This window comes from Bos indicus x Bos taurus, chromosome 18 (assembly GCF_003369695.1).
Source record: "Bos indicus x Bos taurus breed Angus x Brahman F1 hybrid chromosome 18, Bos_hybrid_MaternalHap_v2.0, whole genome shotgun sequence".
NCBI lineage: Eukaryota > Metazoa > Chordata > Mammalia > Artiodactyla > Bovidae > Bos > Bos indicus x Bos taurus.
The window spans coordinates 27,866,119-27,891,780 of NC_040093.1; the positions used below are offsets into that span (position 1 = coordinate 27,866,119).

Genomic DNA, 25,662 nt, shown 5'->3' on the forward strand with positions numbered 1-25,662 from the left:
TGTCTAAAGACTTCAAGCCAGAGGAAAGTGCCAGCAAGGAGCTAGATGATATGCACTAGTCTCCCAATTAAATAAGAACTGTTTCAAGTTTACTCTTCTGTTACTGCTTGTTTTTTTGAAGTTAAGTTTTTCACTTTCCTCTTAAATTATAGGGCCCCAAATTAGACTAAAGTGGGGTATTAACCAGTGCAGGGTCTAATGAGAAGGTTACTTGTGGTTTCAACATTTTATGTTTCTGGCCAGAGATACTTTGAACAGTGGCATTTGATTGGCATCAGCTCATTTGTTTTGCAAATAGGTAATAATGAAACCAAAAAAATGTGTTCCATATCCTGCAGACCAGTAAGCTTTGCTCATTTTCTAACTACAGACTACAATACTTTGGCCACCTGATGTGAAGAACTGACTCATTTGAAAAGACTTTGATGCTGGGAAAGATTGAAGGTGGGAGAAGAAGGGGATGACAGAGGATGAGATGGTTGGATGGCATCACTGACTCAATGGACATGAATTTGAGTAAACTTCGGGAGTTGGTGATGGATAGGGAGGGCTTGCGAGCTGCAGTCCATGGGGTTGCAAAGAGCTGGACACAACTGAGCGACTGAACTGCGGGATATTAAGGCTTGAAAATAAAAGTGACTCACCGGAGAGGCACAGTTGTTGGCCAGCAACGAATATTTGGGAAAACAATACCTGCCAGTCATTAAAAGATCAAAATCATGCAAATCAAAATAAGATAATATTTTTTCTGTTAAGTTCATTTGGAAAACAGAGGAGAGCAGAGGGTAAGCAATGTGAGGAAGGGAGAGGGGAGGATGAGTAAGAGATAAAGAGAGAAAGCCCAGTTGTGGTGTAGAGAAGTAAAGCAGCCTCTACAACATGGCAGATGGGAATGTAAATTAGCACAACTTTCTGGAAAACAGTTTGGTAATAAAGAGTCAAATGTAGGTTCAAGCTTCTTGGCCAGTAGTTCTACTGCGAGGAATCTATCCTACGGGATTAGGGAAGCTGCCCTTTTCCTAGACCTTCTCACTACTACCCTCTGTATACACTGCCAGCAGTTCACTCGTGTGAAGCACAAGCCGGTATACTTGTGTGAAGAGCCTCTGCGTTGAAATGAGATGATTCAGTTTTTGTAAATGAGGGACCAAGGTAAACATAGCCCAACTGTTAGATTGATAACAATATCTTTTTACTAGGTTTACCACATGAAATGACCATTCTTGTAGGCAAATAACGGTTCCACGTTGACAATTTCATATGAGTCAACCCAATACATTAGGTACAGCACAACCGCCTACTTGTAAAACTCTCAGACTCTTTTTATTTTTACTTATATATTAGTATTGCTTAGAGAAATCCCCACATCTTCTGAAGGAGTGATTCTGAAACTTTTTTGGTCTCAGGGCTTAATTACAATCTTATATATTACTAAGGATGCTAAAGAGTTTTGTTTGTCTAGGTTATATTTATGGATATATTAGAGTTTGAAAAAAAAGTACATATTAACTCATTAAAAAAATCCCATTGTACATTAACGTAAGTAACATACTTTCAGAAAAATAATTATGCTTCCCAAACCAAAATAATTTAGTGAGAAGAGTGTCACTGTGCCACATTTTTATAAATCTCTAACATCTAGTTTAAGACAAGACAGCTGGATTTTCAGATGATGCCTCTACATTTAATTTTGCAGTATAATACATCAAAAACTTCACTGTACATTTGTGAGAGATTAAGAGTGAAAAATAATGTTTTTGTATTAATATGTAAATCATTTGACCTCAGAGACCACAGGAAACCCAGGGGTTCCCAGACCACACTTTGAGAAATGCTGCCTTAGAGCACTTAATGTCTTTTTCAGGGTCACGGCTCTTCCAAGAACCACGCATGTTCTCCTTTCTTCAAGAAAGGAGCATGCACACACCTGTATACACTCGTGCACATACACACGGTAGTGTGTGAACAACTTTTGGTACCCCGGCTTAAAAATACTTGGCCTCAAAGGAAGGTAAGAATTATTCCAGCTACTTTTGCTTTTTGAAGTACCCCAGGTCAAGACTATCCCCAATTAAGTACTTAATAAATACTGTTGCACAAGAAGAAATAAATTTTTTTCAGTGAAGTTAGAGAAATATCTACTACTACTACTACTAAGTCACTTCAGTTGTGTCTGACTCTGTGCGACCCCAGAGACGGCAGCCCACCAGGCTCCCCCGTCCCTGGGATTCTCCAGGCAAGAACACTGGAGTGGGTTGCCATTTCCTTCTCCAATGCGTGAAAGTGAAAAGTGAAAGTGAAGTCGCTCAGTCTTGTCTGACCCTCAGCAACCCCATGGACTGCAGCCTACCAGGCTCCTCCGTCCATGGGATTTTCCAGGCAAGAGTGCTGGAGTGGGGTGCCATTGCCTTCTCCGAGAGAAATATCTACAGGCGCCCAAAGACTGAAGAAATTAAATGGTAAACAGCTGGTGGATCTGGTTAGCTGTGCTCCAGCAATGAATCAGCAAAATACCTCTCCATAAAACTGGGAAGAAATAAATGCAAACTCCCATCTTTCATCCCCCGCCCAAATTATCTTTTTCAAAAATTTAACTGGCTGCAATTCAAAGGCATGTTGACAATATATAAAAATATATATTTGGGAAGGGGGGGTTGGAAATCCATTAAATTTGTGATTGCATTGAGCTGCTTATCAAGGGTGTGTGAAGAATGCCAGGAAAAGATACTTTTCTGAAAATCAATAAGTTGAAAGTGCTGTTTTAGGGTTGCTGTAGTTGTTGGTTGTGTTTCAGAGTTATTCCTATTGACCTGAATTCAAAAACAAGGTATTGATTTATAAAGTACCTTCAGTAAATAAATGTGCATTCTTTCGGCTAACCCTAATAACCTGTAGCATCCAGAACGAGATTTCAACTCAGCTCAGTGGAGTTGAGCTCACAGTGTCACAATTAATCCTTTCTAAGAGTCACGAGGCTACTCTTAACGTGGGATGCAGGAGAACAGCAGAAATGGCAGATGAGAAAGTGATGAAAAGAGGAGAGAGGTGGGGATATCTTGGCATCTTTTTTCAGAAAGGTGTATTTTCAAATATTATTTTGATTTCCAGAACAGTTAGGAAACAAAGATAATGAAACAATAGCCCTCTGATCGTGGGTGAATGATCACTCACCTAATTCTTAGGGATCTACTCAGCTTTCCCCTGGAGAATGAATGATAAAGAAAAGCAGAAAGATACCTCTTTGGTTCACTGTTTGAGGCTGAGGCTGAGACTCAAAGTTCACATTAGGGCAGTCTTGAGGCTCGATTCTCGTCTGTCTTATACTGCCGTTTTTACCAGACACAAATGTTGATTGTTGGTGACCATGTTGCATTAAAAAACCCACGTTTCTTACTTTTTTGTTATGTAAGTTTCAGGTGCACAACATTATGGTTTGACATCTGTATGCATGACAAAGTGAGTACACAAAGCTAGTTACCATCCGTCACCATACAGTTGCCCTCCTTCACCCATTTTGCTCAGCGCCCCATTCCCCTTCCCCTCGGATAACCACCCATCTGATCTCTGTATCTTCAAGTTTGTTTTGTTTAACTTTCTTTTTTCATTCTTTTGTTTAAGATTCCATATTCAAAAGAAATCATATGGCATTTGTCTTTCTCCATTTGACTTATTTCACTTAACATGATATCTTCGAGGTCCGCCCATATTGTTGCAAAATGCAAGACTTCATTTTTTTTCAGGGCTGAGTAGTATTCCACTGTGTGTGTGTGTGTGTGTGTGTGTGTGTGTGTGTGTGTGTGTGTGTGTGTATCTCATCTTCTTTATCCATTTAGCCACTAATGAACACAGAGGCTGTTATTTCCCTATTTTGGCTATTATAAAAAATGCAGTGAACACAAAGGTGTATGTATGTTTTCAAATTAGTGTTTCTGTGTTCTTCGGGTCAACGATTCAGTTTTCTTTAAAATCTTTTTCTACCAACTACAATTTGCTTGCCTCTTTAAGAGGCATGTAAATACCATGAAAGCAAGCTTAAACAAGGTGCCGGAAAGTGGGTGTTGGGCTTCTTTCTGGACTCTTTTGGAAGTTCAGTGACACTTAAGGACAGTATAGGAATGAGCAGAAATCAAACAGAAGAAGTAAAACTACAAAACAGGTATCACTTGTATCTGTGATAAAGGCGTCATGTTGGATGCAAGGAGGCTGCCACATGAATAAACCACTTGGTGACCCCTACAAAGTGTCCACAAAGTAGGATCTGGCAAAAATCTACGCATTTAAATTTAAATTACAAAGAATCTATCTTTTTAAATACTCAAGTTTTCTATTATTTTCTCAATTATTATTTGATTATCTAAATATATTTATTCCTTCCAAGCATGTTTTTCAGGCTAGCACGATTCTCACATAGTGGTCTAGGGCAGCATTTTGTGAACAATGCCCATTTAGGAATTGGGGTGGTGGGAAGGGGGCAGTTAAGTGGGTGGTGGGTTTTGGGCCCCACATCTGGCTTCAATCAAAGAAGTTCTATTTGATCTGTTTTTATATATTGAAGCTATGAGTGAGATTTTATTAGAAAAAGAATTCTGCTGCTAAAACAACGACAGTGAAAGGTTGAAAGTCGTTGGTCTGGGGAAACTATGTTTAGACTGAAAGGGAACCTGAACATTAATAATTCTATAGGAATTCAACAGGTGACTTTTTATAAAAAACTTTCCAGTCATCCATGTTCATTATAGAAAAAGGACAGAGAAAACAAAGGAACAACAACAAAAAAACACCTGTAAGCCCATTATCCTGAGATCACAGCTGTAAACATTTGGTGACTGTTCTAAAAGCCTGTTTCCCTCTCTCTCCGTCTCTCTCTAGATGGATCTATCTATCCACCTCCTTTTTTAAAAAATGAAAATAAGATCAAATGCTGTATCCTGTTTTACCATGTCCTTTTTTTTTCTTTCTGTGTTTTATATCATGAACATCTCTCCTTGCCAACAAATGCTTTTATATCAAACTTTGTAAAGGTTCCTTAGATGTTAGCATATGGACTTTATCCACTTCTATTATGCACCTAGTCTGGCTATAGCCTTTGGTCTGATGTTGTAAACAACTCTGCTATGAACATCCTGAGAGCTATAGAGAGAGGACCTCCCGTCTGCTGTGCCACAGCACATGGGTAGAGTGCGAATGTGCTCCAGAGTGGGCGATGTGGAGCCACGCAGCCCACCTGCTACTCTGACCCCACCCATATGCCTGGGGCTATGAGCTGCCCTACAGGGTTTAACCTCAATATACAGCACAATTGGGCTTTTCTTTGTGACCCACAACTCTAAAATTCTTAGAAAGGATCAATAGAGAGTCAGGGTTGCAAATATGTCCTCTCCAGTCAAATTAGCTGGCCTTGAACCTCAGTGCCGCCATTGACCAACTAGTGGGTATTGGGGAAGTGCCTTTCTGTATCCCCCCAATTCCCTCATTTCTTAAGTGGAGATAATGATAACATTGAGCTCATAGTTACTCTGTTATTAAAATAAATTAATACATGTAGACACTTAGAACAATGTCAAACAGATAGAAAGCAATCCAAATGTCAATTATTATGCTTGTATATACATCTGCACACTTTTTGACTACTTCAAAGCTGGAATGGTTTCTGATCAGAAAGACAGAATGTTAGGTTTGGGGTCTGGGAGCTCTAGTTCTCTGTAAGGCCTAGGACATAGCTTCCCATACAGTATGATGCGATAGTAATGTTTTTGCCCTCAAGATGGTAGGGCAATGCCTGGTCAGAGGCCTCATGCTGATAGCACCTAGGCTTTGATTATTCCAGGTTGATGAACAAAAGGGGGTAATTTTTGTTCTGTGCAAAGACTCAAGAATGGTTGGGAAATGTGGTCATAAGCTTCATGTTTATTTCAGAATTCACTGGAAGCCACCCTATCTCTTCCCTGCAGATTTTGCTTTCTCCCTCTTTTCTCTCAACTCTAAGCACCAATTGTCTGGCAAACAATCATGCTTAACCAGACTCTCAGCCTGACCTTGTGTGCATGGAGAAAGAGATCAGTTTTCAATAGCAGTTTTCTGATGTAACTTCAATAGCATATTGCAATATAATATGATAATTACCACTTTTTAGAGAAAGAAAAACAAGTTAATAATCCTTTACCTACATATCATGTGACTCTTTTGTTTTCTAATACTTGGCTAGTCCCTGCAGTATGGGACGTTCAAGGGGTAAATATGGGATACTAAGAATTGTACCCTGCTAAAACCTGAAGGTATATTTAAAATCCTGCTGACATTTTTGTGAGCAACCATTTTTCTGTCTTTAATTTTAGTCACTTTTTCTCCTGGTCTTTAGGTTTCGAAGTTTATAGTCCTCTTCTCTGTGGGCCCAGGTCCCATTTCTGCTCTTGTTGAGCACAGATACATGTATCAAATTCTGGCTGAAAATCAGCTGTCTTCTCAGTTTTCAGAAGATGGCTCTCCTTTTCCTTCCATAAGCTCCTTTAGCCTTTGTTCTTTGGTCCAATCTGTAAGCCATCTGCATCCTTTATTATTAAGAACATATTTACTGAGATTTCACAACTGTTTAATAGATATGTATCTTATTACATGTTTGATACACCTCATTAAACATACGATTCAATTGGTATTTATTTAACATTCGGTAAACACTGAGACCCCTCAGCCTCAGTGGGGGAGGGGGGAGGGGGAGGACCCCCAGCTCGGCATCAATGCCTTCCTTTGTCCTGTAGGAGCTGCTCCTGCCACAGTCTGGTTCTTCATCTTTAACCCTTCAACACTCCAGCTCAAATGGACTTGGGCAAAGAATCAAAGTCGGGATTGAAGCCGAGACTGCAGCTTACAGCTCAAGCTGTCAAGGGGGCTACCAGTCTGGAAGCCGTCCATGTCCCCCGCCCCATGCCACCTCAGCAGCAGAGCTGAATGTGAGCTATGGCATATCCTGTCTTTCCAGATCTACAAGTGTGACTGGGATTTTTTTTAAAAAGTGACTTACGGTGTGGCTATCAATACTACTCAACAGTTTTCAGAAAACTTGCGGCTGCTGTCTCAAACCAGACTAGACGAAGATGCTTCAGGAGTCCTAGGAAATCAGCTAGAAGTATACCGGATGCTTTCTGAGTCTGCTGGGGGCTTCACCTTCACTTGCCCAATGTCCAAGACCCCTGATTCCCAGCACAGATCTCTCCTCACATATCCCGGTTTCCTGAGTTCACTTCTTACACACTCAACATTCCTTAGTTGTTTCAGGGAAAAACAAAACAAAACAAAACCGCACCACAATACACCTGAGTACCTGAGTACCGCATGGGGGCGGCCAAAGACAGAAAACATGACCCAACACAAGACTCTTTCTTGAAATGGAACTTTTCTGGCATGATTTTCTCATCCCTGCCAGTTCCACTTTCTCCTAATGCAGGACTTTAGACAAACATGACTCCATTTAAACATTTGAGGCTTTATTTTTTTCAAGGTTTCCAGGGCTCACGTCGGAAGAAATCCAAAGAAGTTGCAGCAACTCGTCTGTGAGAAAAGTTTTCCTTTAAGAGGGCCACATGTCTTAGCCAAACAACTGATTACAAACTGAGGGACTGAAATGCTTTCTGGGAGTAGAGCAGGAGGCAATTTAGTTCTTAGGTCTTTGCCATAAATAACGGATTAAAAAGCTTAGCTGATGCTATAAATTAAAAATGTGAAACTAATTATACCAGCCTCATAAAAGCAAAACAATCAATTCATAACCCAAGTATGTGATGTGACAGCATCTACTGGGTACAATAGCCCCAGAGAAGCAGAGGGGACCCAGTAATCCTGCAAGAATCTGTCCTCCAGTCCAGAACCACAGGCCCGATTCCATGTTGCAAAGCAAAACAGTAGTAGGTCTCTTGTTCTCTCTACTCATTTTTCATGACAACAGTTTCATCCTTCTCTTCCCTGTCTCCACCCCTTCCATGCAGACCCATTACTCAAAAGAAAGGCTCACCCATACCAACAAGCACAGCTGCAGTTTTGCCAATTCAAACCAGATGGGTCTGGAAGGCAGCTGCTGCCAAGACCATAATTCAACCAGGAATTCCTAAATGTTTCAACCAACCATTTAATAATGTTCTAGCTAGAGTTTTCTCCCTGTTCTGATTAGATGGGTGAGGCCAACTTGGTTGGACTGTGCAGCTTCAGAAAAGTCCTCTGCGTCGCTCAATGGATTGTTTCCTTCTGTTTTACACAAAGCGGATTCCACATAAACTGCCTATGGTTTCTTCACTCCAACTTGTTCTCTTCCTGGTGTGGTGGAGTGAATCACTGTTCACCATTCTTCATGCCCTCTTTGTATTTGGATTATACATCTACACTCTTTGCCTTGTGACTGAGGTTCCTCCCACTAGAAGTGGAGTGTATTGCCTCATTGAATTAATGTGTGACTTTGACCAGCGAAATGTGAGTGTGTGTGTGCATGTGTGCCCATGGGTGCTAGCTCTTGAGGCCCAAGAGGCACTGCATTTTCCTGTTCCCACTGTTATGCTCTGTTGATATGCTACAGGAACAAAATGCCTTACATAGTGACTGGTCGCAGAATGACAAAACACTTGAAGCTGACTTGAATGTGTCTTACAGCCTGGAGCTAAGCCCAGCTCATTCCAGACAAGCAGAGCAGAGCCAAAGCTGAACTATAGACATATAAGGGGTAAACAAACGTTTGCTGTTTTCAGACACTATGCTTTGGGGAAGGTTTGTTACACAGCACTACCATGGCAATAGCTGACTGATACACTTGCAAGCTGGTTATCTTAAACTGCCATGTTATTATGTTAGTCTCTTTCTTCATGGCCTCCCTGCCACATATAGGGCAAGTCCACACTCTTTACCATGGCACTCAGAGTCCATCCCAAGCCAGCCTGGATGTCAGTCTTTCTGTAAAACCTTCTCAAACTGAATTGGTTTCCTTCCTTTGGGTTTCCAGAGTGGTCTCACGATCTGCTACCACTGTAGCCTCCATACTTGATATCACTAGTGTTACATCTGTCTCCGAAAGACTGTGAACTTCAGAGTCAAGAGTCAGCCCATTCATCTCTGTAATCTAAGCACTAGCTGATGGTAAACAAATTGAATTTTTACTTTTACTTAGTAATCAGCCTGCCTGATTTTGATAGGAAACATTAACAGACCACTTACTTACAACAGACTCAAATGTCATCTGAACATTTTCTAAAAAGTAACTTCGATTCCCCAGTTTCCCAGGTCAGGAGTCTAGGTTTACACAATGATTGGAGTTTCAGTAGGAGGTAGACAGTGGTGCAAATATCACTGAAGGTCATAAAGATATGTTCTGAAAGCAAGGCCATGGCCCACTTAAGTTCTCCCCTGGGATTTCAGCCTGATCCTTGCTCTAATGTTGACCCATGGCCATTGCCCAAACAGAGGGAGCTGAAAGCAGGCTGGAGTTTGATTTTCCCAGTTGATTTGGTCGCAGTTTTGACGGTAATAATGTTGCTGTTCTCCCCGGGCTGACACTGCAGATGAGTCAGATGGAGCAGGGCTGTAGCCCTGGAATAGATCGATGTTATCGATCCTCAAGGATCCATGTCATTTCCAGGGGATTTGCTAAAGAAGCTACTTATGTTCCTTTTTCATTTTCGCCAACTCATTACCAGCTGCTGCTGCCTTGGTACATCTCAGCAACACCTGGAAGAGTGGAACATGACCGTCCAACTGGGGGTTCAGACACCTTCCTTCAAAATTAAACACGAGACAACATGCAACCCACCAAAACCTGAGCCGCATGAGGAAGTCAGGTCACACTGGCCCACAGGGGTTTGATATTTTTTGTTTTGTTTTAAAAAGGGCAGCCTGGCCCTACACTAAGCAATTGATCCCCCGGCTTAACTTTTAAATTAAGACCATTGTAAATTTGGGAACTTGAGAGGACATAGAGAGGACACCCATAATACTTTGCAAATGTCAAGTGCCTCTCAATGTTGGTTACTTTTCAAAGGTAGCTAGGTTACAATGTACCATGGTAATGAAAAAACCCCATCAGGCCCACTCTACAGGGTTTTAGTCAATATACATAATATTATTGGGCTTTGCAAGGATTAAAGGTTGTTTCTCTCACAGGCTCACAATAGGGCTATTTTTCCTACTGAAGGCGCAAAAGAAGCCTCCCTGTTTACAGAGGAGCCCAGGACATTTTGGGGCCCCAAGGCCGTCCTGACATCTCTTTGTATACTTCCCCCTGCTGGTGGCTTTGTAGTTAACCTTAAAAAAAAAAATCCAATTTCTTTTAACCTATACATCCCAGGACTTTTTCAGAAAGAGATTGATTGGTGATTTATATTGTTCATGAGTCATTTCTAGAGTACAGAAGTGACGGTTTCCTCCAGTTTTATTCTGGGAGTGAAAGCTTTTATGTCACTACATCCTCTCCACCAATTCTCATGTCTTTTCAACTTCCCCAGACTTAGCATAGCTTTGGAATCACTCATCCTGCAAAAAGGGGTACCCAGAATGGCACAAGGCGTGGCCCTACTGAGATTTATATATATTAGAAGGCCAGAGATAGCTCACTAGAAAAGTCTATAATGCATCATAACCATGCCTAAATAAGAAAAAGGAAACTGCTCAGTATTCTTTGGCCCACAAGGTTAAAAGGAATTCCAGTCTTAAAACCTCACAACAGAGAGGCAATGATTAACCTGTCTAAAGAAACTTTTTGGATGAGGATTATGGAAAATAATGCTGGGCTACATCCAGGAAATTTCTCTACAGTACCCAGAACTTTCTTAGAGTTAGTTTGACTTGTTTTTTAAATTGTGCTAAGAAGACATAAAATGTATCATTTTAACCATTTTATAGTACAAAGTTCAGTGGCTTCAAGTTATTTACAATGTTGTGCAACCATCACTACCAAGCCCAGCACGTCTCCACATCACAAATGGAAACTGCACCGATTTGCAGCCACTCCCCGTCCCCTCTTCACCCCAGCTGGTCTGGTAACCAAAAATATGCTTCCCATCTATCTGTGCATTTGCCTCTTCTGGATATTTCATATGAATGGAGCCACACGGTATGTGGCCTTTTGTGGCTGGCTCCTACTTTACGTCTTTAAGATTCATTTGTATTGTAGCGTGTATCAGCAGTTCATCCCCTTTTATGGTTGAGTAATAGTCCACTGTACAGATACACCATGTTCTATTTATGCATTCATCTGTTGATGGACATTTGGCTTCTTAGATCTGATTTTTGCTTCTCTTCATGGTAACAGAAATTCGTAGAAGCAACATACAGATCTATTGTTGTTGCAGTTGCTTTCAACAAGTCACACTCTTAATGTATTTTACTCTCAGTCATCTGTCAACATGTCCTGGCACTAGAGGCACTAAGTCAAGACTGCCTGATGGGTTCATGCTCATGAAAGAATTATGCAAAATAACTAGCGCACATGGTCTTTGGATGTGTCAGACGATGCAACAGGAGGAGACTGGGTGAGATCTGATGCTTGGAGCAGAACACGGACCCAAATAAGCCCAGTTGACAGCCAAGGTCCTGCTGGACTGTGAGCCTATTTGTTTGAGGGATATTGCAATTTCCTATCACTGTTTGGACAAATGGTTGGTGGTAAGAGATCCTGACACAAAGGAATGAATGGTCTGTAAGGCTGACAGTAGAGAAGCTGTGATGTTTGCTTCTGGACTGGCCCTCTCCAGAGTTCAGCGGGGTGAGAGCTTGAAGGCTGCCTTCTCTGGTTAGCAGGGCCCCAGAAAGCTGGGTAAGAGTTCCTCTGCAAAATATATTTGGGGAAAAGCCAGGTGAACTGTAAACCATGAAAAAAGGAATGGGCTTCATTGACAAATAAGTCTGAGAAATGTGGTCAGAGGTGAGGTTAAAGGAAGTCAAATAGATCTTGGTGTACAGGTCTTGGCAGAGCCCTTTAACACACCCATGTGCATTCTGAAGCCCCAAAAGGACAGACACAGTATGCAGTATTCTCTAAAATTCGTGGACTATGGAATCCCTCAATGCTGCTGTGTTCAGTATACAAAGATACCTACTCAAGGGAGCTGCTGTATGCTGAAAAGCATGTGTGCTGTGCTCTGCCTGCCAAGGGTTTGTGGGGCTGTGTTCATCCAGAGGACTTGCATTCTTGTGTTTGTTTGTCTTCCGAGAATGATCTCCATTTTCTAACTTTCCTGTAGGTGCTCTATAGGTAGAAGAGTCCCCGAACCCTATTTGATGGCACACTGGGGATGTATGTGTGTGAGGGGGATTTATGTAGGGAGCAAGCAGTTCTAGGGAACTGTTGGGCATATAGCATTTGGGGAAAGCTGTAGCCCTGGGAAGGGTCCGTCACCAAGAACAAAGTAATTCCTGTAGACTGAAGGTTTGTGTGTGTCCCCCACCCCCACTCATCACCAGGTCCATTTGTTAAAACCTAATCCCCAATGTGGCGATGTTAGAAGATGGGGCCTTTGGGAGGTGACAGATCATAAAACTATAGTCCTCATGAATGGGATTAGAGTCCTCATGAAATAGATCTTGAAGACCTCACTTCCCCCTTCTGTCATGTGAGAACACAGTGAGAACAGGGTCAGCTATGAATGGGAAAGTGGGCCTAACTGGCCCCTGAACCTGCTAGCACCTTGATCTGAGACTTTCCAGCCTCCAGATCTGAGACAAATAAATTCCTATTGTTTATAAGCCACTCTGTCTATGGTATTTGTGTTATATTAATAGCAGCCTGAGCAGAACCCAAGGGCTGACCCCTAGAACCAATGCACCTTGGAATTCATTCGGGACAAGGAATCTTGGACAAGGAATCATTTCAGAACAGTGTTGTTGTAACTGAGCCACTATATCTTGGGTCCTGAACTTGGCTTAATTCTGATCTCCCTGGAAGATAGAGCTTGAGGCTGTGCTTTCTCCTTTGGTCAGGATGAAGGTCTTAGGGAGTCCAGGATGAGGACCTGGGAGACCCAGAGGCAGGGAAGAAGCTGACAGAAAGCCCAAGGAGGAGGTATATCCTCTAAAAGCCCTAGAACTCAGAGAGGGAGCCATCAGTGGGATGCATGGGCCAGAAAGTCTTCAGGGAGAAGTTGAGCTGGGCATTGAACCAGACATAGCTATTAACTCTCACCTCTATGCTTCCTCCCTCAGAGGTCATTGACATTCAAAATGAAAAGAATATTGGAGCACTAAGGGATTATGAGATTCCTTTTGAATCAACTCAGGAAGATTAAATTATTTTTTATATTGCCTAGTTTCATGTATTTATATTTGAATTCTCTGAAAACTGGTACTCCATGTGGGATAGTTCTAAGAAGATTTGACTAATCACAACATCCCAACCCATGGTCATGATCATAATGGAAAACAGGGTTTACTAGATAAACATGCTTCTAGGATTACAAAATTGGTGGCATTAAAGCCAAATGGTTCAAAAATAAAAGTAATTCTGTACATCAGATTGCTGCCTGTTTCTTGCCTTGTAAGAAATACATATATATATATATATATATACATATATATGTATACCGTGTGTTATTTTTTTCTTCTTCTGCTTATAAAAGATATGTGACCATTGTGAAACATTTGGAAAATATAAAAAACACAAAGAAGAAAATATAAAAAAACTGCAATACCTCTGTTCACAGTTACAATTTTAGTGTATAAAAATAGATGGTTTATATATGACTATATGTTTTATTTTTGAAATTGAATTTTTAAATAGATTTTGAAACAAAATCGGGATCTCCTATCTATACTATTTTTAAACTTTAAAAAGTCACTTATTAATACATTGTATATACTTTTCATGTCTTTATCACTTCACATGGCTTCACAGGACACCATTATATGGACAAACTATGTCTTATTTTAATACAACCCCCTTGTTGGGTATTTAGGTTGTTTTACATTCTCTTATGCACAACTCAGTGATGAACCCTTTTTTTTTTTTTTCACATCTCTGTTTCCCAGAAGCTTCTCACATCGTTTTCTTCTATTTCTATAACACTTCTATTTCTATAAGCCCTGCAGTCATCACCACTGGTCATAATTATTTTCCAAAGATGAACAAGATACTTACCAGGTGTGAATAATCTCTCCTCATGTGAGTGTCATATACTAAGACCAATAATACAGAATGGCATGCTGAAAATACTCGGGTTTAAAGTGTGACTTTCCATCATAACGTAAGAAAATGCAAAATAGAAAGTGGATTTAGCAGCACAATATGTATATAAAATACTCAGAAAACTTTCTTGTTCAAGTCAATCACATACTGAGCTTCTACTGATAGATTGCTTCTCGGCGGTTCTATCAGATTTCTTGACGTGGAACTTTCCCAGGACAGAGTCAAGAACAGCAGGCTGACCTCACCTTAGCGAGACAAGCCAAGTCAAATAAGCAGGATTCCTAAAGTGCTGTTTCTAAGTACCCTGAGCCGTATCTCTAGGTGTGGCCTGTGCAGAAACAAGAGCTTGTGTACAGAACCGTGGCCAACAGAGTCTTATTTACAGGAAAAACTGGACTCCATGTTGGCAGACTGACGAAAGGCTACACCAACCACCTAGAATTGTTTGCCTTTTACGAGGTCTCTCAGGTGTCTTGCTTGACATAAGCCTGTGTGTGGAAGCTGAAATGTTTCAACCAAATGGACAAAAGCAGCAAGGCACAGAAAACTGTCAAAAGATCAGGAAGGTGAGTTGCTTCACATGAGCATGGCTACCTACTACTTTCAGAACCTTCTACTTGAAAAGTGAATAGTAGAGTGGCTGAATTGTAGAATTCTCAAACAATAGATAGCTCTTAAAGGTAGAGACATCTCTTAAAGGTAGCGATATCTCTTAAAAGCTTAATCTGGCTTTCCTAAACTTCAGTCATTTGACTACTATCTTCATGATTCTGTCCTATTCCTATACCACCTCCATTGCAGCAGTATTTTTCTCTCTCAATGGACTTACAATTTTACTGAAAGAAATTTAGACTCATACTAAGAGATAATATACAGACTGGTTCCAAATAGGAAAAGGAGTACGTCAAGGCTGTATATTGTCACCCTGCCTATTTAACTTATATGCAGAGTACATCATGAGAAACGCTGGGCTGGAAGAAGCACAAGCTGGAATCAAGATTGCAGGGAGAAATATCAATAACGTCAGATACACAGATGACACCACCCTTATGGCAGGAAGTGAAGAGGAACTAAAAAGCCTCTTGATGAAAGTGAAAGAGGAGAGTGAAAAAGTTGGCTTAAAGCTCAACATTCAGAAAACGAAGATCATGGCATCTGGTCCCATCACTTCATGGCAAATAGATGGGGAAACAGTGGAAACAGTGGCAGACTTTATTTTTGGGGGCTCTAAAATCACTGCAGATGGTAATTGCAGCCATGAAATTAAAAGACGCTTACACCTTGGAAGGAAAGTTATGACCAACCTAAATAGCATATTCAAAAACAGAGACATTACTTTGCCAACAAGGGTCCATCTAGTCAAGGCTATGGTTTTTCCAGTGGTCATATATGGATGTGAGAGTTGGACTGTGAAGAAAGCTGAGCGGTGAAGAATTGATGCTTTTGAACTGTGGTGTTGGAGAAGATTCTTGAGAGTCCCTTGGACTGCAAGGAGATCCAACCAGTCCATTCTAAAGGAGATCAGTCCTGGGTGTTCTTTGGAAGGAATGATGCTAAGGCTGAACCTCCAATACTTTGGCCACCTCATGTGAAGAGTTGACTCATTGGAAACGATTGATGCTGAGAGGGATTGGGGGCAGGAGGAGAAGGGGACGACAGAGGATGAGATGGCTGGATGGCATCACCGACTTGATGGACATGAGTTTGAGTAAACCCCGGGAGTTGGTTATGGACAGGGAGGCCTGGCATGCTGCAATTCATGGGGTCGCAAAGAGTCAGACATGACTGAGCGACTGAACTGAACTGAAGAGATAATACGCATGAATCATGAGATTACATGCTTGTTATATTTTACAAGGACATAAATGTTAACTAGTATACCTCCAAACATGATCTTTTACATCACTGTGGCTATGTATCCTACACTTGAGGACATACAGGTTTAAGGAAACCTCTTTTAGGACAAATGTAGGAAGTGCAATTGTCTCTAACAGAGAGCAAATATTTGAGACTTGTTTTTCTGAAACCCTCATAGGTTATAAGTGAAGCCAGGTTTAGGAAGATTTAAATAAATTTCTAGAGGTCAGAGCCACAACAAGCTGTTCAATAAGAAGTATTAAAGATACTAACTTGACACTCTGATGTCAGACCCATTAACGCTGTGTCCTACATCATACAATCCTAGAACAAACAAAGTTAATATCAGCCCATGAGAATCTTTGTTCTGACCCAACAACAAATTCTTTGTCTCTGGGCTCACCTTTCCATTTATAGACCTCTTTAAGCAACGTTCACTTCACTAACTAGCTAAACGGACAGTCACTCTCCATGCCCTTCAGATGCCCTGCTGACTGATGCCATGCCCTCATGTGGCTCCAGGTAATAACCCACACCCTAGAGTACATGAGCAGTCCTGGCCCCACCCACTGAGTCATATTCTTCCTAAGAGTTTTTGTCCCCAAACGTCTTTATGGAAATTGTTTTTGTTCATGAAATTTGTAACTGAATAAAGTATAAAACAGAGATATATGCATGCAAAGAGAGTTGTTTCTATGACAGCTAAGTTAACTCTGTGAAAACATTCAGGTGAGTTGCTAAAAATTGCCCTATGGATAGGACAAGTATTAACTTAAGGATTCTGCACTCTGAGGGCCTCTTGGGTATCTAAATTCTCCCTTCAGAGTGGAAGCAGTATTCAAGCACTATGGTGGTGGCTCATGCAAAAGATGTATGTCGCTTTTAAGTTTAAAATGCTTAAAATACAAGTCAATACGCACACACACACATTTATGTTTTCCTGCTTTAGCAAAATTTAAAATTAATTGACCAACTTCTGTTCCACCAGAGCCTTCTTAAGGACATACTTGACAGCTATCTTCAGTGCTGGGCCAGAAATACTGTAAGTTGTATGTGTCTCGGCCTTGGGTCTGTCTCATGAGATGTGAACTCTCCAAGGACAGGGCCTCTATCCTAGCCATCTTTGCTGATTATATGGAGCTAAGGCCTTGCAGCTACTGATCAATATTCTTAGAACTGAATTACAGTGTCTTTGTTCTCATTAATTTGAATTCCTTCAAGTTGACTGTACTTCCCACCTTGATCCTGAGTCATTTTTCCTTATGGCCAAATAACTCAGTGTGTCTGGGATGAAAAAAGGCCTGTCATTGAGCTGTCCAATCTTCCAGGATTGGCTAGTAGGGGGAGAGCAGAGGAGGAGACTTCTGGCAGACTGAGCAAGACTGAGGTATGGCTTGGCCAATTAAGTTCTACATACTAAAATATTCCACGAATGCTATAGGATGGTGAAGTAATTCATCACATATATTTAAAGTTGAATTTACTGATATTTTATGGTATTGGATATTATTTCTATTAACATTTTATGCTGAAATTACAGAATGATTCGTGAGTACTGAATTTTTGATTGCTTTTACACTTGCTGGGACACTATTAAACTTGATTTACGTTAATAGCACTGTGAGAAGATATTAACAATGAAATTTCCAAAAGCACTTAGCATCTCATAATTGGAGTTAAATGACAAAAAAAATGAGGGGATAATAAAGTAAAGAGAGAAAAGGAGAGAGAAAGTTTTGACAATATTCTTTTTAACCTGTGGTTCTTAATAAGATTTTTGCAGGATTGTTTTAGGTTAGGAAAGAATCAAATCTCCAACCAAGAGAGATGATGCTGATTTATTAGAGAAGTTTTATATTATAGAACAAGACCTGGTTCCAGGTAGATAGTACAGAATTTGCTACTTCTGGGAGACAAAATTTTCTGGGAATTGGGAATTTCCCTGAATTGGGAGGGAATTTCAATTAACTACTTTTTCTTCTGTCTATGGTAACTAGAAGACAATCTAAAATTTTTAAATGAAAGACTTAATTTAGTATAGCTGCTGAAATGAGGAGAGGTAGACATTTGAAACAAGACATTTAAAGCCAAAACAATAATAATAATTATTATTATAACAAATTTCACTGAGCCCTCGTTATATGTAAGTTATATGCTAAGCAATTTAAATATGTAATATCATTTAATCTTGACAGCATTCCTATGCATTAGGCACCATTACCTCCACTTTACAGCTAAGGAAAGTGAGACTGAGAGAACTTAAATGACTTTAACAAGTGGTGGTGCCAGGATATGAACCCAGGAAGGCTGGCTCCTGAGCAGGTCCTTAACCACTGCACTCTTTTGAGCATGACTAAGTTATAAGTAGCTGGTTAATGTCAAAGCCACATTCATTGACTCTGGGTGCTTTTGCCATCATGGGCTTCTTCCTCCCTGAAAAATTATTCAAACTTCCACTTTCTACCCTGAATATTCATTGGAAGGACTGATGCTGAATCTGAAGTTCCAATACTTTGGCCACCTGATGCGAAGAGCTAACTCACTAGAAAAGATCCTTATGCTGGGCAAGATTGAGGGCAGGAGAAGAAGGGGGTGACAGAGGATGAGATGGTTGGATGGCATCATCAACTCAATGGACATGAGTTTGAGCAAACCCCAGGAGACAGTGAAGGACAGGGAAGGACTGGCGTGCTGCAGTCTATGGGGTTGCAAAGAGTTGGGCATGACTTAGCGACTGAACAATAGCAACTACTTTCTAATTGCATTGGCATAAAACCTAGTATATTAATATTATATGTTAAATTTTTTGACCAAAAGTTGATCTTTTTGATGATTTTAAAAGAAATTAAAAGACTTCCATGGCCTCCTCCTAGGTGCTGCATCTACTGGGTCATGCAGAGAAGGCAGCCTTGGTTAGCCTGACAAAAAAGCCATGACAAGAGCATGAACTCACTAGATATCATTTCTGATTACAATCAAGTCCAGAAGCTACAGTGACGAAACAAATGGAAAGGATCTGAGAAGAGGAACGAGGAGGTTTTCACATCTGTGATCTCTTGGAAGACACATGGCTTGGGTCCCTGCCTGTTCTTTGAGGATGGCAATTTCAGAACTGATGAGGTCTTTACGGGCTTTATCTTCATCAGTATACTATGGTTTAGTTTTTTAAAAATTAAGAGAAAAACAAATTTGGATCTTTAATGGATAATACTACCTATACAAGAACAGTATATGAGAGATGGCCAGTGTGGTCAGAGACATGATCAGCTGTTCGATTAGAATTCTGAACTGGGCTCCTACTTGGGAAGTGATTCCCTAGAAACACAGAGAAAAACCAGCCAACCACTGCAGCCCTCCCAGCAACAAACTGTAGTTTCTGTCCCAAACGCAAATGAAATTTATCCACTGACAATTTCCTCCAACCCAATAAGGCTTCCCTGGACCCGTTTTCTTCAGAGCTAATGGTAGGGGTCATTCTGAGAAGGTGTTGACTCTCAAGTATTGGTCCAATGTTGAATATACTCTGAACAAAACTAACCTATTTTTAGTTTCTAAAATGCTACTCAACTCCCAGTCTGTATACAAGAAAAATTCAAACATGCACTACCACATTACCATGTAAGGGTTTAGTATCTGTTTTTCTTTCTGATAAAAGTAATCTCAAGTACTATCAGTTGAACTGGATCACTTGCATGAGGTTGGTCAGTGGTCGATTTAACAACCTGCATGAGATTTACCTGCAGACTTTATGTGAAATTCCCCTCTTTTAAAGCCATGGTTTAAAGGGAGTAGAAATGAATACTTATAGTAAGAAAAATGTACCACAAATCCAGGATAAAATATCTTCCCTGTAGTTTTTAACACATTTAAAGCCATACGATTTTACGGACTTACTTCCATAGCTGACAATACTCTTAAACTAGAGAACAGATAACCAAGTACACAGTGGGTATAGACTTCATTTGGAAATTGAATGTTATTTACCTTAAAAATGATTGAGAATGTGAATCTGGGATTCTGTTAAGATCATAGCTAACAAAAGGCACAAAGTAAAAAGGTAACTGATAAGCAAATGATATATGATTGAATGGCTAGATACATGAATAGATTAATGAATAGATAGAAAAACAGATAGATGGGTAATACAGACAAATGAATTAATAGAGACACAAATGGATAGACAAGTAGATGACAGATAATAGAAAGATATTCATCGATCAATACATGGTTAGAAAATGGATAGCTAGATGCACATGGATGAATAGATGACTGGGAAGCAGAATAAATAGTTGATATATAAATGAATATAGAGAGATGAATGGAGAGATAGATGCTAAAGATTGATGAATGTAAGGATAAATTTGGAATGAAATTGTAGATAGATGCAGGGGTACAATGATATCACAACTGTACCCAACTGGAATGGAATACCAATGAAGATAATGTCATTTCTCTCCATGGAGCTCTTTTAAATAGTTTAACTCTTTTGGGGGACGTATACACTGGAGGCAGGAAATTAGTCAGTCTCTAAGAGCTCTGAAGTTTCATGATACATGTGTCAATCAATGATAGGAAGAAAATGCATGGGTGGGCCATAATTAGGCCACTTTTGAATCCTCCATAATACTCCCTTGGCCTTTTTGATACACACTAGAACAATGTGAGACCCACAGGAAGGAGGATGTGCAACGCAGCCTTCATGCATCATGTAGTGATACACAAAAGTCATCCTTTTTGCCTCTTCTTTAATTCTGATAATCACATACACTTTCACGGGTAGACCTACTCGGGAAGGCTTGGCGCTGTAATTAATCCATGTCACGGGAAGACGTACTGTCGACAGAATATAAGAGTGGGCTTGAGCCGCTGTGATGAGCAGGGGCACTTCGGCCTGTGTGATATAAATTCCTCTGCTAATTGGATTGCTGGAGCTAATCAGAAGCTAGAAAAGGAATTAAAAAAAAAAAAAAAAATCCGTGTTCCTCCTGAGGCTGCTGCTGGCTGATAAAGCGAATGGCTCCTTCCAGGACAGGGGTGCTGGAATTGAGTCCTCATGCAGAGGTCTCACTCTAGATAGCTATCTCAAAGGAGGCGCCACCCTTCTGTCACCAGGGCAGGAGAAGACAGAACAGCGATAGAAAGGAGTAGGATGATCCGAGAGAGGTTTTACTACGAATCACAGAAACAGAGTGAGTGGGCGAGAGGTGAAAGGACCGGAAACCAAAGGGAAGGGGGGCCATCCAATGGCCTGAGAGAGCTAGAAGCTTTTCTGAAATAAGCTGCTGCTTCCTGGGACCCGAGAGCACACCTGCCATCCACTTGGGGGCATAACTTCAGGAGGCCTCATCTCTGTCTGCAGCCAGGACTCTGAGCATGCAGGAAGAAAGCCACCCAAAGCTTGCTATTTAGCTTAAGACTCTCTTGTACCCACTTTCCTGAAGGTGAAAAAGCCAAAGGGAGGATGCAAATTCCATTCAGTACTAGGGCAAATGCAGCTCTGGAGATGTGGTTGAGCTGCTCAAGCTGTAGGGAGGAGGGGAAAACAGACCAAGTTCTGAAACATCCCGTCTGCTGGAAACGCTCCATCTGTTCCCATTCTTTCTAAGCTTTGGATGAGGGCAGAGAAAGCAAATTTGCGTTCAATGTCCACCAAAGATAAATCGCTCATTCCAGTCGTTAAAGAGTGACATGTGTATACTATAGGCCACTGGTTAGACCTTGGTGGTCTTTATTTCTTCTTCGCTTTTCTAAGGCACTACCACTCCTCCACAGAGGAAAACATATTCCTAATATTTGGTTCCATCAAGTTGAATCCCCTGCAGTTATCTTTAAATTCCTCTTTTCGGCTCTCCTGTATTCTTTCGTCTCTGTGATTACCACTTCTTTGCCGGTATTTCTTCTGGAGCCCTCCACATATGCTAAATCCTTAGCCATGATGAGTAGGCAGCAAGCCCCTCTTGCACACAACAAAGACTTCTATTTTTTTTTTTTTTTTATCTTTTGGGCGACACGATAAAAAATAACCCTGTATTTATGCAAATTGCAAAGTAGCGTGTGATAATGAAAACAAAACAGTGCTGGCCCGCAGCCAAGGCATGGCACTGACAGGGGCTCCCGACCATTTGGCTCTTGATTCTTCAGGGAAAGCAGCTGTAGAGAAAGGGGCATACACAACACCGGCGTCACCCGCGCACTCACACGCGCGCACCCTCGTTCGCACGCATTCCGGTACCGTCACCTCGGAGCCAGCCAGCCTTGGGATCCAAATCCAGTTCGGCTGCCTTCCGCCACCGGCACTCCAGTCGTCGTCCCCCACGAGCCTCCCTGCCCCCTGCTCCCGATTCCCTTTCAGGAATTTACAAACATTTTCCACAGATCAATATCTGTATTGATTATTCATTGTGAGGGAGTCGTGTGTCTTTGGTGATCCAGCTTGCAGAGGTAGCAGCCAAAGCCTGCGGCAGGGGAGAAAAAAACAACAGAAGGCGAGAGGGACCCAGCTCTTGCTGGGTCTGCGGCTGTCGACAACACAGAAAGGAAGAAAGAGGAAGAAGCTGGCAAACGAAGGAACGGATGAGGGTGGAGGAGAAAGAGGGAGCAACAGCAAGAAAAACCAAGCCATGGCTGCACATCTGGTCCCAGGGCTTGGCTGGGAGGAAACCCCCATCTTGGGTCTGCTGTTCCGTTCACGGTGCCCTGGGCTCCCTCTGCTTGGGGAGCCAGAAGTGACTCACAGTTTTGGTATCTCCTACGTAAGAGCTTTGGGGGGATTCCTTGGCTTGCTGACAGGAGAGGAAGAAAGCAGCAGCAGTGAGGTAAAACACGATTACTTCCAACTGCCTGGCGGAGGACACGCAGTCGCTTGGCTTGCCTGGAACGGCTTGCAGCTCTGTGATGGCACGCGGAGGGAGAATAATTAAAAAGGCCAGCATCACTTACTAAGTGAGTAAATACAAAGCCGTTCCAAACGTGCTCTCCAGCTAATGAGAAGCTGTAATTTCTTAGACTTCAAGGCAAAACAAGACAGTGATGGGGCTCAGTGGAGTGCGTGTTTGCGTGGAGATGGGGGTGGGGGGTGGTGGTGGTGGTGGAGATAAATCGACTAATTGTTGGCCATGTTTAAAAAAGGGATTACTGGAAAAGACAGTGAAATGATGACAGGAAAACATCTTGGACCAGAGCCAAAAAAAAAAAAAAAAAAATCGAGGCAAATCAAGTCCGCAGCTTGGAGAAAACAACCATCGCTCCTGTCGGAAGCTCCCACAGGAACTGCCCGGTGTTCCTCAGCCTAAAGTGGAATATTGCGTGGGCACCAGGGGTCAGGACCAGGGTCCACCAGAGTAGCCAGAGGAAGGAACCATGGCATGCCAGATGACACGGTTATGTCACACTTTGAGAAAACAAAACAGAACATTAAAAACCAACCTTTCCTTGCCTTTTAACTGGAGCTCCTGCTTGCTCAGAATAGCTTCTGTCTATTCAAAGCAACCCCAAAATGTGCCTTCTGATAACAGGAGCTGCTGATTCTGTTTGTCTCCAGGAAACTGCTGCAATGCTACAGAAAAATGCTAGGAAGAGGAGGCTGAGGAAATTCAGTTTTCTGGTGTCTGGGCGCTAGGCAAACTGTGCCAGGTGACTTATCCTTGCCATTTGGACCGCCATGTGGGAGCGAGTTTGGGATTCCTCTTCCCTTGTCACCCAGCTGTGGCTTGGTGAGTCCAAAACCAACCAGGATGAAATACTCGTTTAACACCGAGTTCCAAACACACCATGACAAAGTGGGTACCCCAAGGAATAAAATGACCTGGTTCTTTCTTCTTTCTGGGTGTCCAGTTAACTGAGCTATCTGGTGCCCCTACAGATGAGTAGAGGTTTTTTTTTTGGTTTTTTTTTTTCCCCGGTAAGGATTTCTGGGACTGGAAGGTCAACAGAAAGATGTGTTCCTTTTCACTGGGGATTTACTCTTCATATTGCTTCCTTATTTCAGATACCTCAGTACATTGCAAGTTTCCTGAGCAGGAGACATACATCCTGCAGAAGTGTGCCTTGGAGACTCAAAGGAGGAGAAATTAAGCCAGTTGTGGATGACTTGGATATCTTACACTGCATGTCTTCAGCATTCATAGAGACCTATGTCTGCAGGGTCTGTGTGTGTGTGTGTGTGTGTGTGTGTGTGTGTTTGCATGTGACATCATCATGTTGAGTGTGTGCTCACATGTGTATGGCTCTGTTGTCTGTGTGTCTTTAGAGAGGAAGGAAGAGAGTGAAGTCAGAGCAGACGGAATGTTGGGGCATTTATGTAATTCATGCAGAGACTGTTCAACGCTGCAAGGCAGACAGCCACCCATTCCTGGACTCTGCTGCTCTGGAGGGCCTGTCCGGACCTGATCTGAATGTTAAATGCAGGAGATGAAATTAGCATACTAACCAAGAATGTCAACCCCTCCCTGCAATCAGTAAATGGCCGTCTCCTCTCTTTCAAGCCGGCACCGCTACGCGCGCCAGCCACTTAACCATGTCCTCTGTCAGGTCCCTTTTTGTGTTTGTTTTTTTGTTTTTGTTTTTTGATGAAAGACTGGAAATTCATTAATGAGGAGGGAAGGAAGGGCTTCAAGGGGCTGTAATGAAAACAAATGATCCTCTTTAAATCTCATGTCGGCCAAAGCTGAGGTTGGGGGGGGTGGGTGTTGCTTTCTGTTTTGGGGCTGGAGAATAGGAAATTCCACAGACAACAGACCACTTGACAAGAGCCCAAGAATGCACTGCTTGGGAATTTCTTCTATGTCGCAAAGACCGGCCATGGCCAGTAAGTCTGTGTTAATAAAACTGAGAATGAGCTTTATCTTCTGAACTGTAAAGTGTGGTCTACCAGATGTCTTTGCATGCCGTCACAGGTCATCAAAGTTTCTTGACCTTGTTGAGGCTAGGACGAGCCTTCTGGAATCTTTTGGCTGCTTGCCTCAGCTTTTGAAGTAATACAAATTTTTCTTTGGGGCTATGCTTTTGGCCTTTCCCAAAGGAAGTTGTTGCTTTTATTTTAATCTCTATCATACAACTAAGTACACAAAGGAAAAGATTTAACTTCCACTACTGTAGAGCCCTGTATTAGGGCAGACAGAATGCTAAGAGCTAACAATCAGGTACTCCAGCCCAGGTATTGGGACTTCCTTTTTCTTTATTTTAGGCACTATTGTTAGAAACAAACTTCTCCCCTTCCGTTGTGTTATACTTGGTTTGACTTTAACCTAGGGGTCACACACTTTGAAATCTCCAGGGATCTGTGGGTACCAGCCTAAGGAGGCATGGGGTCACAAAGAATCAGACACAACTGAGTCACACACACATACACATCCACACACACAGGGCTTGGGATGACATGGAGACAGAGCCATTTGTTTTTATTTAGGGGAATAAAGGCCCTGCCTTGTGTTGCCTGATCTTCCAATGTTCCAAGAGGCAGTAGAAATTGGTATGTTTAAATGTAAAAAAATATCAAATTTTAAATGTTGGCTGTTATTAGTGTTATTTTCTAAACAGTCTACAGATCAAATAAAGCACATCTGTCTGTGGGGACAGCCTGGGCCTACGGTGTGCTGGTTTGCAATCTTCATTTTAGTCTAAAATAGCTACCACAGGTGTTTTTTGTTAACTTTGTA

The 25,662-nt window shown here is 41.6% G+C and overlaps 3 long non-coding RNA genes across 3 annotated transcripts in view; 2 read left to right on the forward strand and 1 right to left on the reverse strand.

The window, feature by feature from the left end:
- LOC113876656 overlaps positions 1-25,662 on the reverse strand; it is a 133,629-nt gene that overhangs the window by 91,474 nt on the left and 16,493 nt on the right. The gene's annotated exons all lie outside the window — the stretch shown is intronic.
- Positions 1-25,662, forward strand: part of LOC113876655 — a 117,120-nt gene that overhangs the window by 17,161 nt on the left and 74,297 nt on the right. The gene's annotated exons all lie outside the window — the stretch shown is intronic.
- LOC113876654 lies at positions 18,831-25,589 on the forward strand. The gene is made up of 2 exons (XR_003506552.1): positions 18,831-23,718; positions 23,994-25,589. It is a non-coding gene; the product is annotated as an uncharacterized LOC113876654 (long non-coding RNA).